Consider the following 23,670-nt stretch of genomic DNA (forward strand, 5'->3'; position numbering starts at 1 on the left):
GAACAGGCAGTAAACCACTAGAATGATTGACTTTGAAATGCATCTAGCTCTGTCATGGGTAGACTTGTAAATCGATGTCAAAATCCACAGCCAGTTAAGGTTTGGGCAGTTCTGACAGCTACTGGAAGGTCTGCCCCCGTTTTTGTGCCCTCAGGTGTTAAAATTAACACTTAGTGATACATTAGAGACATTCTGGAAGCTGAACTGCTTCCATGGGCGAATGAGCACTTTCAAGGTGCAACTTGGAGCCTCCAACAGTTCTCAGCACCATCCCGCAGCTCCAGATAGACACAACACTGGATTCATAAACACATATTGTCATTCATAGGCAAGGATGTATGGCCCTCAAGAAACCCTGATCTCAATGTGTTGGATTTCTCTGTCTGGTCTATTTTGAAGACAAGGGTCTCAAGCACTCCTCACGCTTCACTTGATGCTCTGATAGCAAAACTGCATCAGGAATGGGATTCGATTCTGCAAGAGCAGCTGCATGCCACATGTGAAGCATTCACACCTAGACTTAAGGCTGTGATTTGAAACAGAGGTGGTCATATCCAATAAGTGTGGTAGTGTTAATTGTTTTTCCTTTACCATTGCATTGCAGTGCTCAAACCCAAAATACAAAAATATTTTGCTTTTTGCAAAATTGAGAAAAGTTGGTTGCCTTAATTTTGGACACCCCATATATGTATGTATGTATGTATGTATATTTGGTTAATGAGAGACAGAAGATAGAAGATACAAGAATTTCTATTAATCACTACAATTGTTTTGACTCATCTAACCTCAATCAGCTGGTTCAGGAGTATCTGATGGTGCAGACGTGTCTCTTCGGGTGATAAATAGATATAGCTTGTTAAAATAACAGTTCATCAAATAACCCACCTACTAGAACTAGAAAACATGCATCAAAATACTAACAAAGGAGATGTAAACCACAATGAAAGGCACCAGATATGCCCAAATCATTATAGTAGAAATGATTGCAATATAGCTAACATGGTAACAATGTCGGAAAAGGAAGTCAGAACCACCATATATACAAATAAATATAATAAATGTTCATGCAGAGAAAAATCAAAATGCCCATTGATAAACTTCTGTATGTGTACAAATCTTGTGCAAAAATCTGTGAAATTTCTTGATGGCAAAAATGATCACTAGAGCTTCTTTCTGTATTTGACTATAGTTTTTCTCTGCCACTATCAGAGAATGTGAGGCATGAACTACCTCCTTCATATTACCATCTTTATATTTGTGTAACATTACTGCTCTTATACTGTATTCAGAAGCTACAACAATTTCTGCTGCAGGATCGAAATGAACCAGGGACAAATCTGGTATTAATATTTTTTTAATATCATCAAACATCTTTTGACAACTATTTGACCAATTCCACTTTACATCATTTTTTAGCAAATTATTTAGCAGAGCTCTCAATTCATGCATATTTGGTATATAATTTTGATAATAATTTGCTAGACCTAGAAAAGCTTGTAAGGTCATTATATTAGTTAGGGGAGGCATATTTTTAATTGTGTTTGCCCTCGATGGGTCTGGTCATCGTCCATTCCTGTTGATAATTTGTCCTAAAAACTTAATTTTAGCTAAGGAAAATTCACAATTTTCCTCAGTGTGAAATCTCTTATTTTTTCAAAAACACATTTTACATGCTCAACATGCTGATCATGAGATTCACTTTTAATTAATATATCATCCAGGTATGGAATTGTGAAATCACAGTCCGCTAACATTGCATCCATAACCTGTTGAAAAGTTGCAGGTGTGACCTTTAGACCAAATAGTAATCTGTTATATTTATATAGTCCTTTACGAGTATTCACTGTTAGGTATTTTGAGCATTTCTTGTTTACTCTAATTTGTAGGTATGCATCGGAGAGATCCAGTATCAAAAATATCTTGTCCCCGTTTAACTTTGCAAAAATATCCTCCGGAGTAGATAGCGGATAGTGACATGTTTTCAGACATTCATTCAAGCCAGTAGAAAAATCGGCACACACCCTGATTTTGTTATTCTATTTTTTAATACACACCACTGGAGCTGCCCATTTTGCATATTCTACTTTTTGGATGATTCCAATTTTCTCTAATCTGTCTAATTCTTCATCGGTATGTTTTATTGCAACAAAAAGTACTGTTCTTTTTGATTTGAACACTGGTATTTTCCTTAATTTGGAAACATGCCTCAGTCTTAGTACACAAACCCAATTTATCAGACAACACTTCTGGAAAAGCAGTTAATTTTTCTTCAATTCATCTGATGCCTTATTCTTACTGGAGGAACAATCATTTATGGTTTTACAGAACAGAATTATGGGTGGGGGTCCCATAAATCAAACAACTCCATCCAGTCAGTACCAAACAAGTTTGTTGCATTTTTTAATATAAACACTTTTGCTTTACAGGTTTTATCGCGGAATGTAATGTCGCTTACCATTTCACCTAAGTAGTGTAATCTTTCACCTGTGATGCCTCGTGCACTTTTCTTGTTTTGTTGATTAGTGTTGTTTAGTCCTAGGTGAACCCTGACAGAACAGACCTCTGATCAAAAGCAGTCCAGTTTCATGACAATCTTGTCTTCTTTTAGATTTATGTTGGATTACGTTATTCAATGTCTCTTTCTTCAAAGAGAGTAAGGTGTGATTTGATGGGGATTTAGCAGTTATTTCTAGCAGTTCAGGTAACTGCATAGAAACATGATGTTGTGAGGTGTTGTAGGAGGATGCAGTGTGACACTGCCTGGTGTTATATAATGCAGTACGTTTGCTTATTGCTGTTGTTTAATCCCAGATCAGCCTTGATTGATTAGATCTATGCTCAAAGACTGCAATCATCCTATCTGTTTCCTTTGTGCAGGGAATCCAGGGCTGTGTTTTCCAACATATGACTTTTCTAAGATAAAATGTGATTTTGAGGGAGGTCTGTCCGTTATTTTTAGTGATTACATACAAGCTCCCTCGTTCACTTGATAGTTAGTTTGTCATATATCATGGAGACAGTTGTATGATGGAAGTAGGGATGGGGCGAAAGTATAATTTCCTTCGTCTGCAGCCATGGGTCTGTAAGTGTCTGTGACATCGTCTGCAGCATGAGACTGTCACACAGATGTTTGGGTGCCAAAATGATGAGTCATCCGGAGTAAGATACCCTAGAACACGGCCACCTGTGTTGTCATGGTAACTTGAATGCAGCTGCGAGACAGACACCAAAGCTGAAGTTATCACCAATCACATCACATACTTTTATCCTCATCATTTCCAGTTTTTCTGCCTTTTTTGTTTTTGTTTTTTATCTGATTGTGCAGGAGAAACTGCTTCTTGTTCTTCTTTGTTGTCATCATCATTGTCATCATCATCATCATCCTCATCCTCATTGTTGTCACCATCATCATTACCATCGACGCCATCTTCTCCTCCTCCTTGTATCATCATCATTTCATTCATGTCATCATCATTGTTGTTGTCATTGTTGTCATCATCATCTCCATCATCATTTTGTTGGTATCATTGTCATTAACTTTATAATCGTCATCATCAACAGTAGCATCCTTGTTTCTGTCACCATCTTCATCGTTATAATCATTGCTACTGTTGTTGTTATCATCCTCATCACCATCATCATCATCATCATCATCAACAGCAGTAGCATGTTTTATTATCATTATCATCATCCTTATTATGTTTGTTGTTATTATCATCATAACCATCATCATCATAATCATGATCATCACCATCATCATCATCTATTTCATCATCTTAATTATTATTTTTCTATGTTTTTGCTCTTCTTTGTCACTATTTTCCCTTTTTCTTTCTTGTTTCTCTTCTTCACCTTCTTCTTCCTTCTCCTCTCTGTCTTCTCACCTCATCTTGCTACTGCTTCTCTTTCCTTTATCTTTTCTGCTTTCCATCTCCATCTCTTCCTCTTCCCTCACTATTGCTGCTGCTTATTCTTTTACTATTGTTGCTTTTGTGATGATAGTGATGGGGATGGTGATGGTTTGTTGGTGGAGCAGTCTAGATGATGTTGTTGTTATTGCTACAGTTCTTGATGATGTCGTGGGGATATTGATGTAGTGGTGATGATGGTGGGTGTACAACCCTCCCCATCACAATTTAAATACACTTATACACTTAACCTTCTGCCTCTGCTTCCTCCCCCACTTCTAAGCAATCCTACCAGCAATCCTACACACACACACACACACACACACACACACACACACACACACATGCATAATTTAATTTAAACACATACACAGATACACTCAAGTATTCTCAAAAGGATATATACAAATACACACACACACACGCACACAGAAATGCATGTATAATTCAAGCTCATATACATGCATATCAGTACTTCCACTATTATACATTCTAACATAACAAGCACTCATAAACATGAGTATTTTCATTATATATATATATAATGTATATATATAAACATACAGACACTTACATACGTACATATGCAAGTACTTTCACTAAATAAAATGCATATGAACATGTATACCTATTGTTATATGCATGAATGTACACAAATACTCGCAGAAGTACACTTGTGTGTGTGTGTGTGTGTGTGTGTGTGTGTGTGTGTGTGTATGTATGTATGTATATATATATATATATATATATATATATATATATATATAAACATGTATTCCCACTAGTATACATGTAAATATACCCACACACAAACTGATACATATGCAAGTACTCCCATTTGTATAGATGTATAAACATTACAAGCACTGATGCATATACTACGACTCACAGTATTAATGGATATACAGAAAGATGCTGCTGCTGCTGATGTTGATGAAGATGACGATGTTGATGATGATGATGATGATGATGATGATGATGATGATAGTGCAAACACAAGAATTACATGAATATAAACATACACACAGAAGTACTTCCATTAGTGTATATATGTATGTACACTCATAAGCTATCCTATTAACATAGGAAAGAAAAAGAGATATTGAATTATATAGACATACACATAAGTGCAGGCATGGCTGTGTGGTAAGAAGATTGCTTCCCAACCACATGGTTCTGGGTTCATTCCCACTGTGTGACACCTTGGCCAGATATTTTCTACTATAGCCTCAGGCTGACTAAAGACTTGTGCGTGGATTTAGTAAATAGAACTGAAAGAAATCTGTCATGTGTGTGTGTGTAAATGAAAAATATACATCATCATCATCATCACCATCATACATGCCTCTAAAATGACAAGTTGGTCATGGCAGAAATGGAATGGATTTGATGATGGATTGGTTTAATCAGGCATGACCTGGGGCTAAACAACAAAACCATGCATATTTCACATCCTACTTGCACATGCACATACATGCGTACACACATGTACACACACACATCCACACACACACACACACACACACACACACACACACACACACACACTCTGAGATATGCACAAGTATTCTATACCCTCTTTAGTAGTATTGCACTCACACTGCTAAAGACAAATCCTGATCCTCCATCCCTGCTGGGATTAACAGCGATGGGGATTAGTATGTAGAAAATTGTTTAACAAAAATTAAAATTGTTTTAAACTTTTATACTTGTCCAAGAACATAGCAAAAACAAGAATTTATACAAATGCAAACTATTTTGTATTTTCATTATTAAATAAGCAGTGGTGGTGGAGGCAGCAGAGCCACTGTCACCATCCAAAGTTTTCACTAATAATTTTTGGGGGCTGGGGTGGAGAGGAAGGGATGGTTCAGCTGGTACCTGTTGATTTGAGAACCGCTATTTGACAGGGCCACCTGACTCGCTAGAAATAGCAGAAATCATACCCTGCAAATAATGTCATAAGAATGATTCATTGGAAGTTGTGTGGCAAGTGTGGATTGAATAGAGCAAAAATGTGGTATAGACAAACCTCTGAAAGAGTTACTGAGGAATGGCAAGGTAAAGGTACTGTGGGATGTAATGATTGAATGTGATCATGAATTTGAATGCTGAAACTGGATATAATGGTTGTGAATAAAGAAGGAAAATCTTGTATTGTAATCTCTAGTGGTAACAGGTTATCAAAAAAAGAAGAGATATGAGTTAGATATGAGGATTTGAAATGGGAAATAAAATGACTATGGTCATTGAGGAAGGTGAGTGTTTGAGCTTTGAGTACCATGGACACAGTGTTGCTTGTGACTACATGAATGAATCCTCAGTAGAAGTCTCAAAATCTGAATGAATAATGTTACTTTAGCCAACTGGTTGCAGACAGCAGACACTTTGATACAAGTACCAGTGCAAAGTTGTGTTAAACATGAATGAGGAAGATGATGATGATAATAATGATGATGATGATGACGATGACAATGATGACAATTCTTTCCACCATAGGCATATAAGTGCAAGGCCCAAAATTTATGGAGAGGGTTGCAGTCGATTGTATTGACCCCAGTGCTCAATTGGTACTTATTTTATTGATTCCAAAAGGATGAAAGGCAACATCAGCCTTGATGGAATTTGAACTCAGAACGTAAAGATGGATGAAATGCCACTAAGCATTTTGTCCAGAAAACTAACAATTCTACTGGCCTTGCCACCTAAATAATAATAAAATTAAGCAGTATAAGTAAGACCTTAAACTTTGCAATACCATATGATAATAGAATGGATACCAAAGAAATTGAGAAAATGGAGAAGACTAAAATGACAAATTATTCCTGTAGTAATTGGTGCACTTGGCCCTAAGAAACTGAAGGATATTGGAATTTAGATTCATTCTGTCAACTTGCAGAATAGTGCAATTGTATATTCTGCAAGAACCTGAAGGAAAATTCTTAGATTTAAAAAGATTTGTTGCTACCAAACCTCAAGACAACATCCTTCCTAACTAATATAAAAAATGATAATAATAACAATGGCAATAATAATGGTTTCAAATTTTGGTACAAGGGCAGCAATTTCAGGAGGAAGGGGTTAGTCAAGTATATCAATCCCAGTGCTCAGCTGGTATTCATTTTATTGACCCCAAAAGGATGAAAGGTAAAGTCAACCTTGGCAGAATTTGAACTCAGAATGTGAAGATGGGTGAAATACTGCTAAGCATTTTACTCAGCATACTTAATGATTCTGCCTGCTCATCACTTTAGTGATAATAAGAAGAGTGGTTTCAAATTTTGGTACACGGTCAGCAATTTTGTGGGGTGAGGGATTAAGTCAATAACATCAACCCCAGTGCTTAACTGGTACTTATTTTATCGACTCTGAAAGGATGAAAGGCAAAGTCAACCTTGGCAGCATTTGAAGTGAGAACATAAAGCTGGGCGAAATGCTGCCAGGTTTGGCATGCTAATGATTCTGCCAGCCAGAATAACCAGGAAAATATTAGATAGCTGAAAAGAACGAATAGCATGGTACTGTAGGCTGCAGGTAGTAACCCACTACACATGCAAGACTCCAGGAGCCCCAACAAAACCTGTGATAAAGAGAAAATAATAATAATAGCTATAAAAATAATGATATTAGACCCAATATTGTGGTAAAAAGTAATATTGACAAAAAATGTCAATCCCAGTAGACTGCAACACCTCTGTGAAAAAAATCATTTGAAAAGTTAAGAAAATGCAAGGACCTTGAAATAGATGTTTCTAAACATGTAGTATCTTAGAACAATAACAGTAACTGTGATCATTGGAGATTTTGAGATACCAAAGGCCACTCTTAAACACTATTACCAAATACAAGGAAATCCCAAAGTATCAGAACTACGAAAAATTGTTCTTATGAGTATTGCCTACACCCTAAGAACAATACAATCAGCTTGAGAATACCTGATTCTTTTAAAACTCTCAAAATCGAAATATTACAAATCTAACAGAATCTTAGTTATTAGAATCTGATCTCCTTTCCTTATAAAATATCATTGATAGTCAAAAATAACATTCACAGTAAAACACTCAACTTGCTTTTACTTGCCTTCTCCTTTGCATGACTATTGGTCTGAACATACATTTGAATTTGTTGGAGTCAACAGCTTATTCTTGATTTTCCTGTGGACATTAGTTAATTTATTGCTATCTATGTATGGTTTATTGGTAGTTTTTTTTCTTTCCTCCAGTTTAAGTATTTTTTTTGTATTAGATCTACTTGATAAAATGTACATTGCAGTGTAATAGATCTCAATAATGTCCTTGTTTTTTTTCCCTTGTTTTTTAACTTTAACAGAGAAAGATGCGTGTGTGAAGGGAATTATCCTCTTAAAGAGAGGCTTCATTCCTGTGTTTTGGGAAGGGATCAAACCATTGGCAGTCCTTTTGGTCCCAGGTTGGTCTGACACTGGTGTATGCAGTCCTTTTTTATATAACCAACATCATCATCATCATCAGCAGCAGCAGCAACAACAACATCAACAGCTGTTGCTACAGTTGTAAGGCAACAAGCTGACGGAATTGATAGAACATTGGAAAAGATGCTTAACAGTATTTCTTCTGACTTCTTATCTTCTGAGTTCATATTCTACCTTTCATCCTTTCAGGTTTGACATAAGCACCAGTCAAATATTGGAGTCAATGTAATCAACTTCTCAGTCCCATTGAAATTGCTGGCCTTGTGCCCCAATTTTTCTTCTTAGTAGTAGTAGTGGTGATGGTGGTACTCCTATTCTCCTTAAATAAACTTAATTATTCTGGTGTCACATAAACATTCTTTTTAAAACTTCTCACAGAACCTCTTAAACTAAACATTGTCATATATTTATTTATGTATCTTAAAATCTTCAAAGAAACCAGCTCACCCTTCCACTCTCACTGTCAATATGTAAATGCCAAAGTTCACCCTCTTCATTGGCACACAGCTTATTCAATTTTTTTACAAGCTTTATTAATGGCTATTTGCCTGTCATGTAAGAGTCAGAAAGTATCATGGTAAAATTGGAAAATATTAAGTTAAATTTAAGTTGACAACATATGTGTGAATACATGCTTGCATACATACTTACATACAAATATATATATGTACACACACACATGCACAAAGAGAAGAACTAGTGTGAGAATTGTGTGTATTTCTCGGTGTGTATTTATTGCATATGCATAGTGAAAGTCACTTACGCTTACTTTGGGATGATGCCATTTACATAAGAATAACCAGTTGACAACATTAAACGAAAAATATAACAATATCTTGAATGTGTTTAGGACCCTTTAATTTTGATAACAATAACAGTTTGATAACATTACCCTTGATTCCATGATTATATTAAGCAGCTTCCATTGTTATACTTGTAGAAGTTATTAATTGTTGACGGGGACACTGTATTTTGGTTTGCAACCATAATATACTGCCAAGTCAATATTGTCTCCTACTTTTTGTTTAATCAGTGCAATTCAATCATTTTTTAAAAATTACCTCTACAAATTTTCTATAGAAGTTAGAGCCAGCACTGAAAGTGACAATGTTTTGCAAATGAATATGACTATATAAACAATGTGATCAAAGACAGAAAAACAGGTAATAGGTATATATACATTTTTCAGGAGTTACTGCTCCTTCTTCATCACCACATCCAGCTTGCTAATCATCCACAAACACATTGCTTAAAGAGCCACTAAATTTAGTGGTGTAACACTGTTGGATAGACCAATTTACATGTTAAACACATTCTTGACAATTTTCAGTGCTACTTTTAAATTCTATTGAAAACATGTAGAGATAACTTAATAGTGATTGAATCACACTGCTAACACAAAAAGTTGGATAAAGTATTGAGTTTTAATATACTTAGCAGTATACTATGGTTGCCAAACAAAATATGGTGTCCTTTACCAATTGCTAGGAATGAATTTAATATGTAAATTGGTCTATCCAATAGTGTTACACTGCTAAACTTGGTGGCTATTTAAGCATTGTGTTCGTGGATGGTTATTGGTGGACAGTCAACAGTGTTGGAAAGTATAAAAATTAAAGCTGTAGTTGAGGAAAAATTAGCTGGCATGGAGGACTGGAAGCCATCTGAATATTGGAAAAGACTTACCAGTATCATGATGATTCATGCCAAGTGTCTAAATGTCAACATCATGACTACTGCTCAATGCTCTGTGGACTTTGCAAATGCTGTAAAACATGCCATGGACAGCTACAATGGAGACTACAAACCTATAACCAGCAGGTGATCTGCTGGAGTTCATCCCCCACATCTTTGAACAAGGCTATAAGCTCAATTCAGACAGTTATATGAAATTACTGGAAACTGGTCAATCCTTGGCTTCAGAGGGTTGCTGTTGCAAGGCCATATGTGTGGCAGTGGGATTTGACACCTTGCCATAGCGCCAGAAAGACTCAGAAGAATTTCTATGACTTCACTTGCCCCAATTTCTGGCTTCTTAATTCCCCAGTTGTAATTCCATGAATTACTGTGTGTGGGGTGTAGTTGAGAAAGATACTATTTGCTCTTCCTACAACACCAAGGAAATGCTTGATGATCTTCCCAGGGACAGTGAAGAATGTATGCATCAGGTTCTTGAGCTGTCTTGCAATCCTGGTGGAAGCTGAGGGTGGCTACTTTGAGTAGACTATTATTTCCTAGCCATAATCTAGTTGATATTTCTTGATTTTTTAAAATACTTTTATTTTTCGGTGAGAAATTGTGTTTTCTTTTACTTTTATGTAAACTTAAATTTAGCAACACTATATATAAGTATAATGTTCCATGATAGTATGATCAACAAAAAAAGTACTCCATCTGGTGAGAGATAAACACAATATATGTTTTTATGTGCTGAGAGCATCTGGTATCCTAGCACAATCATAAAGCACTGCTCACATTGCATAATGAACTAAAAATAAGAGGAAAAGCGAGAAAGAAGATATAAAAGATGGAAGGTTGAGAAAGAAAACAGAAAGAAGCAAAATTAGAGTTATTTACCCTTAGACCATAAAAGATATTGCTGAAAAGATAGTGGCTTAGAGTCTGCAGTACAGTTGTTCAATCCGAAGAGGGTGGCACTTTCCAATTTGTCAACAGGAACTTATCCATATGCTTACAACAGCTGAAAGTTTCAGATCTAGAATTCAGCAGTATTAGAGATCTTATCTCTGAAAAGGATCTAAGTTCTTTCAGCTATGCATAGCTTATATTTTATATGCCATGTATGAGGTTAGAAGTCAAATGCCACACTGAATATGATAAAGTGGAAAATAGTCGAAAAATACACACCGTAACAGGAATTTTGCAATATTATTTTATTCACTTAGTTTTTCATGTTTACACTTTTATCGCCTTCAAAGTATTCTCTGCTTGAAGCAATGCATCGGTCCAGACATGTTTTCCACTGTTTGAAGCAGTGCTGGAACTCTTGTGAAGTGATGCCTTTTAATGTCTTGGTCCTTTTTTTCTTCACCTCTTCCACATCTGCAAATTCCATAGCACCAGCTTTTGTCACCAGTGATGAACTTTGAAAAAAAGTCCGGATCAGCTTTCAACTGTTCATTCAGTTCATGACATATATTCAGTTGTGACAGCTTTTGATCTTCTGTGAGCAGGTAAGGCACAAATTTTGCTGCAACTCTACATTTACAATTCCTCACTCAAAATTCATTGTAGGAGCTCCAGGACACACCAGTCATATCAAAAAGTTCATTAATTGTTTGGTGACGGTCTCTGAGATCAGTTCATGAATTTTCATGATGTTTTCCTTTGTTCAGGAGGTCAACAGTCACCTTAAATGAGGTTGGTCCTCAAGTAATAAGTGACCATTCTTAAAGTGTGAAAGCCACTTGTAAACTTGTGTTTTGTTCATGTCAGTGTAAGCTGTTTGAAGCATGACAACTGTTTCAGCTACCGTTTTCCCCAACAGAAAACGGAACTTCATGGGAGCATGTTGTTCCTTCGTTTCAGCCATTGCAAAAATCAATGAGAAGGGAAGAAGCACTGCAAAACAAAGACCCGCTACATGACAGTATGACCCCACTGGACAATGCTGGTCAGCAGACTGATGTCTGAGAGTTGCATCAAGTGGTTTCTAGTGGCAGAAACCTGAACTACAACGGGCTTGTCCCACAGAGAATGTTTCTGGTTACTTTTGGGTACCCCCCAATATATGCATATATATATATATATATGAAGTAGTTGTATGCTGTCAACTTAATGTGACAGTCCCATGAAGGGAATAATAGTACTGCTATTTAGCCCTAGGCGAACAACCATGCTACATGGCAGTGAAACATGGGCTGTAACTGCTGAGGACATACGTAAGCTCGCAAGGAATGAAGCCAGTATGCTCCGTTGGATGTGTAATGTCAATGTGAATACCCGTCAGAGTGTAAGTATCTTGAGAGAAAAGCTGAACATTAGAAGCATCAGTTGTGGCGTGCAAGAGAGACGATTGCGCTGGTATGGACATGTGGTGAGGATGGAGGAGGATAGCTGCGTGAAAAAGTGCCACACCCTAACAGTTGAGGGAACCCGTGGAAGAGGTAGGCCCAGGAAGACCTGGGCTGAGGTGGTGAGGCAAGACCTTCGTACATTGGGCCTCACCGAGGCGATGACTACGGACCGAGACCTTTGGAAATGGGCTGTGCGTGAGAAGACCCGGCAAGCCAAGTAAGATCGTTGCCAGTGCCCCTGGACTGGCTCTTGTGCGGGTGGCACATGAGATGCACCATTTTGAGCGTGGCCGTTGCCAGTACCGCCTGACTGGCTCCTGTAGGATTTTCGAGCGAGATCGTTGCCAGTGCCCCTGGACTGGCTTGTGCGGGTGGCACATAAAAGACACCATTTCGAGCGTGGCCGTTTTCGTGCGGGTGACACGTAAAAGCACCCACTACACTCTCTGAGTGGTTGGCGTTAGGAAGGGCATCCAGCTGTAGAAACTCTGCCAAATCAGACTGGAGCCTGGTGTTGCCATCCGGTTTCACCAGTCCTCAGTCAAATCGTCCAACCCATGCTAGCATGGAAAGCGGACGTTAAACGATGATGATGATGATGATGATGATGATGAAGCAGCACCACTTCCTGTCGGCCTTGACAGATTTCCTGTGTCCTTATGTTTACAAGGGGGAGACAAGCATCTCCACCCAGCTAAGCCTGCATCCAGAGACTAGTTTCTGAGTCTTGCTCGTCATCAGTCTGGAGTAGCATGGCCTGCTGTTGGAGATGCCTGTCAAGCTCTTTTAGAAATGTATTATTTTTGTATATAAATATGTTTATAGATAAATGCATATGCATATATATATATATATATATATATATATATATATATATATATGTATATACATAAATGCATATATCATCATCATCATCATCATCGTTTAACGTCCGCTTTCCATGCTAGCATGGGTTGGACGATTTGACTGAGAACTGGTGAAACCGGATGGCAACACCAGGCTCCAATCTAATTTGGCAGAGTTTCTACAGCTGGATGCCCTTCCTAACGCCAACCACTCACAGAGTGTAATGAGTGCTTTTACGTGTCACCCGCACGAAGGCCAGTCAGGCAGTACAGGCAACGGCCACGCTCGAAATGGTGTCTTTTATGTGCCACCCGCACAAGAGCCAGTCCAGGGGCACTGGCAAGAATCTCACTTGGCTTGCCGGGTCTTCTCACGCACAGCACATTTCCAAAGGTCTCGGTCAGTAGTCATCACCTCGGTGAGGCCCAATGTTCGAAGGTCTTGCCTCACCACCTCAGCCCAGGTCTTCCTGGGCTTACCTCTTCCACGGGTTCCCTCAACTGTTAGGGTGTGGCACTTTTTCACGCAGCTATCCTCATCCATTCTCACCACATGTCCATACCAGCGCAATCGTCTCTCTTGCACACCACAACTGATGCTTCTAATGTTCAGCTTTTCTCTCAAGATACTTACACTCTGACGGGTATGCACACTGACTTTACACATCCAACGGAGCATACTGGCTTCATTCCTTACGAGCTTACGCATGTCCTCAGTAGTTACAGCCCATGTTTCACTGCCATGTAGCATGGCTGTTCATACACATGTGTCATACAGTCTGCCTTTTACTCTGAGTGAGAGTCCCTTTGTCGCCAGCAGAGGTAAGAGCTCTCTAAACTTTGCCCAGGCTATTCTTATTCTAGCAGCTACACTTTCATCGCACCCACCCCCACTACTAACTTGGTCACCCAGATAGCGGAAGTTTTCGACTACCTACAGGTTTTTCACCCTGGAATGAGATAGGAGTTGTTTCCTGTTTGTTTACAGTCTTTATTGCACCTGAACATCTGCCACATACAAAAACTAACTTCCTAGTTAACCTGCCTTTGATATTGCTGCACCTCATGTGTCCATAGCTTGCACCGGGTACATCTTATAGAGTTACTACCTAGGCCTTTTCTACATACTGAGCAAGGCCATCTACCTGAAGTGGTTTGTGTTTTATCTACCTTCCTACTTATTAGGATTTTGGTTTTAGCTAGGTTGACTCTAAGGCCCTTCAATTCTAGTCCTTGCTTCCACACCTGAAACTTCTCCTCTAGTTCTGATAATGACTCCGCAATTAGTGCAAGGTCATCAGCATAGAGGAGCTCCCAGGGGCAACCTGTCTTGAACTCCTCTGTGATTGCCTGGAGGACTATGATAAATAGGAGGCGGCTGAGGACGGAACCTTGGTGGACCCCTACCTCTACCCAGAATTCATTGCTGTACTCATTTCCAATCTTCACCTTACTGGCAGCATCTCTGTACATGGCTCGCACAGCTCTCACTAACCATTCTTCTATCCCAAGTTTCCTCATTGACCACCAGATAAGGGATCGGGGGACCCTGTCAAAGGCTTTCTCCATGTCAACGAAGGCCAGGTACAGGTTTATCCTTGGCTAGGTATTTCTCCTGCAGCTGTCTTACTAGAAATATGGCATCAGTAGTGCTTTTACCTGTCACGAATCCGAACTGCATCTCGTCTAAATTGATTCGCTCCCTAATTAGTTGGGCTATGACCCTCTCCGTAACTTTCAAACCTGATCTAACAGCTTGATGCCTCTGTAATTATTTGTATCTAAAGTGTCACCTTTATCTTTGTAGCAGTTGACTATGGTGCTGCTACACCAGTCATTGGGTATGACTCCTTCGTGTAACACCTAGTTCGTAATACGGGTGACTAGGCTGTAGCCAACACTGCCAGATATTTTGAGCATCTCTGCAGTGATTCCTGATGGGCCGGGGGCTTTCCCTGTCTTCATACTCTTAATTGCTTTATCTACCTTGGTACTATCAACTCGGATAGCTGGTCCCTCTGTTGGGTCGACATACGGCAGGCTCTCTTTCTCCCATTCATTCTCTTTATTAAGCAATCTATCGTAGTGGCATCTCCAGACCTCTCTCTTTGCAGCCTCATTTAGTGCAAGCGTACCATCATCCATGCGAACACATTTCTCTCCTACGACATCACTATTCTCTCTCCTACACTGTCTTGCAACACGAAATACCTCGAGTCTTTGGTCCTCACGGCGCATATATATATATATATGTTTATATATAAATGCATATATATACATATATATATGCATGTATATATATATATATATATATATATATACTGTACCGTCCCATGATGGAAAGATCAACAAAAAAAGTACTCCATCTAGTGAGAAATAATATTATTTAATAACACAATGTAGGTTTTTATGTGATACTATTAGTTTCATGTGATGAAAGCATCTCCAACAGTATTTTTTAACATGTTTGATGCCTAATTGCAATCTTCAGGAAATATATATATACATATATATATAGAGAGAGAAGCAACTATGCAGATAAACAAATTAGATATATTAAATATAACAGTTTGAGTTTGAATTACAAAATATGTATATATTTATGCATGCAAAATGAGAGAAGGCAAAAGTGGAGACTTTCAGACAATGAATATTTAAGTATAAATATATAGATATTTGTATTAATAGATCCAGCTTACACAGTGTAGAAATGACAGAGAGAATTAAAGGGGGTGGGTGGCGGAAGAAAGGTGTTATAAGTCGAACAGCTGTTTCTGCGGGCTTGGAGATCCATCATAATGTTGGTTGATGTAGTCCATCACAATATGCAACCATAATGAAAGCAATCAACATTGGATAAATTGAGTGTTCATCATCATGATACAAAAGATCTTAGATTTCAGATCATAATGCACAGAAGTTCTAAGCTGCATTATGGTCTGAAATCTAAGATCTTGTCTACTCTGATGATGGCGGCTCAGTTTATCTTCAAGTTTGCTTCCATTACAGTTGCATATTGTGATGAACTACATCTACCGATATTATGATCGATCTCTGAGCCTCCAGAAGCAGAGGTTATAACACCTTTCTCCTCACCATCCTTAATTCTCTGTGTAAGTTGGATCTATTAATACAAATATCTATATATTTATACTTAAATATTCATTGTCTGAAAGTCTCCCCTTTTTGCTTTCACTCATTTTGCATGTATACATATACACATATTTTGTATTTCATACCCAAACTGTTATATTTAATATATCTAATTTGTTTATCTGCATAATTTCCTCCATATCTGTCCAACTGGATCCCTCTTATTGCCATTCTTTACTCCATCAAATTTATCTCCTGTAAAGACATTGGAGACTAAGTTTGAATCATTTGAGCACTTCTAAGTGTCTTCTATATTGAGAATCTCTGGATCTCACCTGTTGACACACTATATATATATATATATATATATATATATATATATATATATATATCACTCTTGGTACATGTTTTGGGGACATGGCAAGCCAACGGTTGTTCTGTGTATTCACCATCTGATCTTGGCAGAAATTTTTCTTATCTGGGAAAAAACCAATGGGGAGATGCTTGAGTTTGTTCAAAAGCTTCATAGTGCAGTTTTTCCTCTTTGATGGCTCAGGATGAAAATCGACCTTTTGTCATCTTGTGTGAGGAATACTGAATGTCTTCATGCACTACCTGCTTGATAAGAAGCTCAGACACTCCCATGTCGCTGGCAATGAACCTGATTGACTTGGAGGAATCATTGTCAATCATGGCCTGGATCTTCCCAACAAGTTCAAAAGTTCTTTTCTTATCAGAACAATCAGAGTGAATTTTCCGAGCTACCATACCTTTTAATCATCATTAGACTTATCCAACTCTTTCCATATGTTCTGCACTCTTCTCAGATTGACACCCAAACACTCTGAAATGTTTGTATTGGATCTTCTAGTGCAAATGCCAAGCAGTACAGCATGTCATTTCCAAATTTCTGGCAGAGTGAATTGAGTCATGGTGCTGTTTTTCTCACAGACAGTGCCCAATTGATCCTACTATACTGTGTAGTTGACAAAATCATCAAAAACAAACAATTCACATATGCGAAATTATAAATATAAAATGGCGACAGTTTACCCATTGCACACTGTATATATATATATATATATATATATATATATATATATATATATATATGTGTATATATATATATATATATATATATATATATATATATATATGTGTATATATATATATATATATATATATATGTATATATAGTGTGTCAATAGGTGAGATTCAGAGATTCTCAGTAGTGCTCAAATGATTCAAACTTAGACTCTGATGTCTTTACAGGGGATGAATTTGATGGGGTAAATAATGGAGATAAGAAGGATCCAGTTGAGCAATTATGCAGATAAACAAATTAGATATATTAAATATAACAGTTTGGGTATGAAATACAAAATATGTGTATATGAAAAAATGCAAAATGAGTGAAAGCAAATAGTGGAGACTTTCAGAGAATGAATATTTAAGTATAAATATATAGATATTTGTATTAATAGATTGGGCAAATTGTTCCAATCTGAGAACAGTGCAATCTAAGGACATGTATTAGGAGTGATAAAAATCAAACATCCAGTCAACATCATGGTGTTTGGAGTGATCACTAGCTGAATGTATTGACCTCAATACTTACTTTTTATAAGCTTGGTACTTATTCTATGGGTCTCTTTTGCTTAACTGCTGAGTTACAGATACATAAACACACTAGCACTGGTTGTCAAGCGGTGGTGGGGGTTTTGAATACAGGCACAAACACATATTAAGTGCTGGAGGAGGTAGTGCTGCCCTGGGTCAAGAGGGCGGCTGCTGAAAGACCCTGTGTCTGGCAACAGGACTTTGCACCATGTCATATAAGCAGGACACAGTCATGGCTGTCAGACAATTTCTGCAACCACATCACCCCTAACATCTGGCCACCTAATTCCCCAGACTGCAACCCCCTTGGTTATTATGAGTGGAGCAGTTGAGCAAGAGACCAACAAAACTCACAAGCAGCTTTTGTGGCCTTAGAACCTTGATTAAAAGCAAAAAGAAGGAGGTGTCAAAAATGCTCGTTTTTCTTAACTTGACATTCCATTTTAATGATCTGAAAATAAACAAAAATGAACTAAAATTTACTAGAAAAAAAAACAATAGATTCCAAAATTCAAAAAAATGGCGGGAACTTAGTTGCCAACCCAATATATGTATCTCTCTCTCTCTTTCTCCATATATATATATATATATATATATATATATATATATATGGTTAACTGGTTAGAGATTAAAATAACCATCTAAGGGATAGAAGTATCCATTACACTACCGGTATATTATCTATGTTTTACCATGGGCATACATATGCAGGCATATTATGGTCATAAATTATAGGTAATGACAAGGATAAACATGAGTTTATCAAGAATCAAAATTTAGTCTATTTGTCTTGAATTAATAAATAATAGTTGATGTAAGTCAATTGTTGTTCATTGATATTTCTCCACTTTCTGCCTTCTTTAAATTTATATATATATATATATATATATATATATATATATATATAGTTTTAGGGAAAATAACCAATTTTCAAGAACTCATCGATGAAAATCCACTATCACATATAGAAAAATTAATAATTAAAAGCACAATAAATGAGTATAATATAAAGTAAAGTAAATATCATAAGATAAATATAATAAGAAGATTACACGTGTTTCATAACCAATTTTCAAATAGAAAAGAAATTTAAATCGATTAAAATCAATTGAAATTATCGAAAATAAGTTCTATTCAAAAATATAGCTACTCGTCAGATCGTAAGTAGAACAATAATTAGATATATATCTCAACCAACAATAAGTACCAAATGAATTAATATGAAATACTTATTATATAAAGATAGAAAAATTATTTAAAAAATATATCATAATATCAAAATAATAACGATTCAATAATCATCCCTTCATCCTTAATAATAACATGTATATTATATACAAAAAACATCTTACCTAAATTATCATTGTTTTAAATTATCATTGTTTTAAATATAAGTTGAACGAAGTTTAAGTTTAAAATAATAATGAAGATAAAATTAGTACATATTTAACCGGTGTAATAGTTAAAGCTATATTATTTAAAGCTAAAGACGTTTATTTAATTATGATTAAAGATCAATTGAATAATAGAAAAATACAAGATTATTTATTTCTACAAACGTAATAATAAAAAATATGAATGAAAAAATTATGAATGGAAAAAAATTATGAATGAAAAAATTAGGAAAGAAAAAAATTATTAAGAATAAAAGGTTAAACTTTATATATATATACAAAGTTTTGATTTTAAAAAAACTTTAACGATATTATAAACTATAAAGATTAATAATTAATCAAATAATATTAATCAAAAATAATCGAAAATATATCAACACTATTCCAATCGAAGTTCTAATATTATGTTGAAATGAAACTATAACTTCTAAATAATATAGTGTTAAATAAGTTTGGTGAACTGTGTTAAATAAGTTTGGTGAACTGTTTGGGCAAATACACTCTTTCCACTAACAGAAAACACTCCTTGGGCCAAAGATGATGTGGTATGACACCTGTCACCCATCACACAACATTGAATGTGACGAATATCATGTGCAATTACAACAGGCGGACAACCTAGACAATGTTTATTACTTAGCCACCCAGTAGCTTTGTACTTCTGAATTACTTTGGCAACTGCGTTTACGCTAATATGTATTTGTTTACTAATTAACTTGAATCCTAAACCGTTTTTGTGCAAATTAAAAATAATTTTCTTCAAATCTCCAGACAATTCTTTTTCTCTTGGTGCCATTTTAACCACAATGAAGATTTTCAACACGGTACACAAATCAGAATTCTTGCAGATGCACTGACAATGACCAGTACAAAAATGCCAGGAGAAATAATTTATTAGAATTGAAATTATAAGCAATATCTGAATTTAGTAAAAAAAAAAGTGGATAAAATATTGAATATAGCAAATTTCCTTTAGGGTGTACATATTTTTGTAACATTTGAAAATTAATATTTTGTTCATATCTTTGAAAATGTTTATTGTTGTTTGATTTCCTTTGATATTATCAGAGCAATGGCAAATTTTTTAGGTGTGTACAAATTTTTTAGGGTTGTGAAATAGTGTATGTTATTGTAAGGATATAGATTCCTCTTAAAAAGGATGTTAGCATCCAAGTTTCCCTGGTTTAATCCTATATATCAATGAAATACTCAGGATTCTAGTATTACTTAACAGTATTTGTATTTATTGTTTAATAACAGGCACCAATTAAACACATTATGAAGTCTGTTGAGGATCTTCAAACAATTAAGATGCAATTCTTGTGTGTCAATTTTTTCGCCCTGAAAAAACATTTAACTTGCTAGTGTAATTTGAATGAGTCAGATATGGAAACAACTGTAAGCAACTAGAAATTGACAATATGTTAATAAATTGATGTTAATCTGTTAAAGCTCTCCATGCATGTATATATATATATATATATATGTATGTGTATATATATATATATATGTATGTATTATTTATATTATTATCTGATTGAGCGTCATGCATCCATTTCCAAGTAAGTTTATCTTAATTTTTTTTTATGCGACTCTACCCTATACTGTTCTCTCCCCCTATCATTTTCTCTAATTGCTTTTTTCTCTCCTTCACCATTTTCTATCTGTCTGTCTCTCTCTTTCCCTCTTTCTCCTTTACTCTCTCCCATTGCTCACATGTGACTATCGTCCATCTTTCAATTCCTCACGTGCTCATCTTTCTTTTCCTTCAGGGTTGTCCTAGAGGTTGGACGTATCCTATTTATCTCTCTCTTCTATCTTTTCTTGTCAAAAAAATATTTCTCCAGCATTCTCTATTTTACCTTCATCTGGTCTAACGACCCTCCATGTTTGTTTTCTTTTGGCTTCCTTGTATGTCACCACTGTCCTGTTTTTGTTACTAACTTTGACCCTCCATAAAATCCCAAATTTTAGTTTGGCTTTTGTGGGAGCAACTGCCTTTGAAGACTCATATTGTTGTTCAATGATCCAAATGAGGAATAGATAGACAGCTGACAACTGATGAAGGGTCATTCTTTATGTTACTTGTTCTGTTTTCCATTTGTTTCTCTCGTTTGCGTATTCAACTTATTTGTTTTTGTATTTCATGTTGTTTACTGTCTGTGACGTCCTGTACCCATATATGCATATATATATGTAAGGAACGACCGTGTGAACTCAAAAAAGGGGAAATGGTGACGAATGGTAAAACAGAGGACTCCTTTTATTTAAACGCGTCACACGGTCGAACACAAAATAATATATCAATGTTGATATATATGATATGTTATGCTACGATAACATAGATGACCAGTAATGAAAGACCACAACCGTATAAGATGAATAACAGAAATATTTATTATGGCGTTAAAGATGTATGTCTGTGTGTGGATGTGAATGCGACATATAAGAACATAATCAAAGACAGGCCATCATACAAAGAAAAGTGTGTATGTTAGTTATTACAGCAGAGAGAAAGAGAGTCAATAGCACGTGAACAATTATACCAGTTCTTTAGTACACTATAGGAAAAGTTCTGTATGTGAAAGTGAGGAGGCTGAGTGTGGCAGAGCTGATCACTAGTTGTGATGTCGTGGCATCGATGCCGGGCCGTGATTCTTGTTATACAGATGTTCGTCACTGGCTGAGATTCTTGTCTGTTTATTTATCGTGGTGAAGCTGAGTCACCTAACAGAATCGAAGAGAGAGAAGTGCCGCGGTGGTTTAGTTTGGTGTACATAGAAAGTCGTGTTGACGCTGGTGGAGATTGCTGCTGCTTGGTAGTAGTCGTAGAAACGTATTGCTGATATGGCGACGGCAGTGGTCATCGTTGGCTGGACGAAGCTGTTGAAATGGTCGCTGGCTGATTGTTGCTGCTGCTGTCGTGTGGTATACGGAACAGATCTCAAAGAGAAACTGGACCGAGACAAATTTGTTGGGTATGAGTTGATCTATTTAAGGCGAATTATCGGCTCCCGAATGCTTCAGTTTAATACTCTATCACGTGACCTTATTAGGGGCCGTGATTGGTCAGTTTGTGTTCTGGCGGGAACGGTTCGAAGAAGTTGCCGCTTCGAATATTAATCAGTCACGTGATGACAAGGAATGGGTTCTCTGCTATGCCCGTGTTTATTTATATCTAAATGAGAAGAATGGCGATAGCAGTTTTGTATCTAGTGACGATAGGTAGTTTCACTACACACACACACATATATATATATATATATATATATATATATATATATATATATATATATATATGCTTGAGTGTGTATGTATATATGTGTATATATATATATATATATATATATATATATATATAGCAAAAAGTCAGAGTACAATATGTACCTGTTTGCTTGAAAGAGGAATTGAAACCCTCCAAAACCATGCATCTCTCACTGTATGTAAACACTCACGGAGAATATAGCAAATATATTTCTCTGAAACAGTCCTCCCACTTGTAAGATACATTTAGTAAAATGTAAATAAGATCATAGACATCCTAGTATCAATTGATTTCACTTTCTGTGTTGAACCAACATTTAAAGCTTATCAGATAGGCTTACTGCATAAACTATTTCAAAAAATATATTTACCTCTCCATGTGCATTGTTCTACTGAAAGTCCTGCAACTTCCAAATGAACATTAATGAGCAAGTATAAATTTAAAATTTAAATAAGTTATCATGACCTATAAAAATAATGATAAGGTGACCAGCAAACATAATTCAAATAAGCAAAATATATCATAAAAATTCAGGGTACAATATATACATGTTTGCTTGAAGGAGGAGTTAAAACCCTCCAAAACCATGCATCTCTCACTATATGTAAACATGCACGGAGAATATAGAGAATATATTTCTCTGAAACAGTCCTCTTATTTGTAAGATACATTTAGTAAAATACAAATAAGATCATAGACATCTTAGTATCGATTGGTTTCGCTTTCTGTATTGAACCAACACTTAAAGCTCATCAGCTAGGCTTACTACATAAACTATTTCAAAACTCATATTTACCTCTCCGTGCATGTTGTTTGACTGAAGGCTCTATGACTTCCAGGTGAATATTAGTGAGCAAGTATAAATTTAAAATTCAATCAAGCTATCATTCTCCTTGCATGTTTACATATCAATTAATTTAAATGAATAAAAGAGTTGTTGTATTGAAGATATAATTGCTTATATATTTTTTGTTGCAGTTATACATAGGGAAAGACTTAGATACTTAATTATATACATTTATATACACACATATCTTATTGTTGTATGTTGTGGTGGC

This window comes from Octopus bimaculoides, chromosome 6, assembly GCF_046866305.1.
Source record: "Octopus bimaculoides isolate indiv1 chromosome 6, ASM4686630v1, whole genome shotgun sequence".
NCBI lineage: Eukaryota > Metazoa > Mollusca > Cephalopoda > Octopoda > Octopodidae > Octopus > Octopus bimaculoides.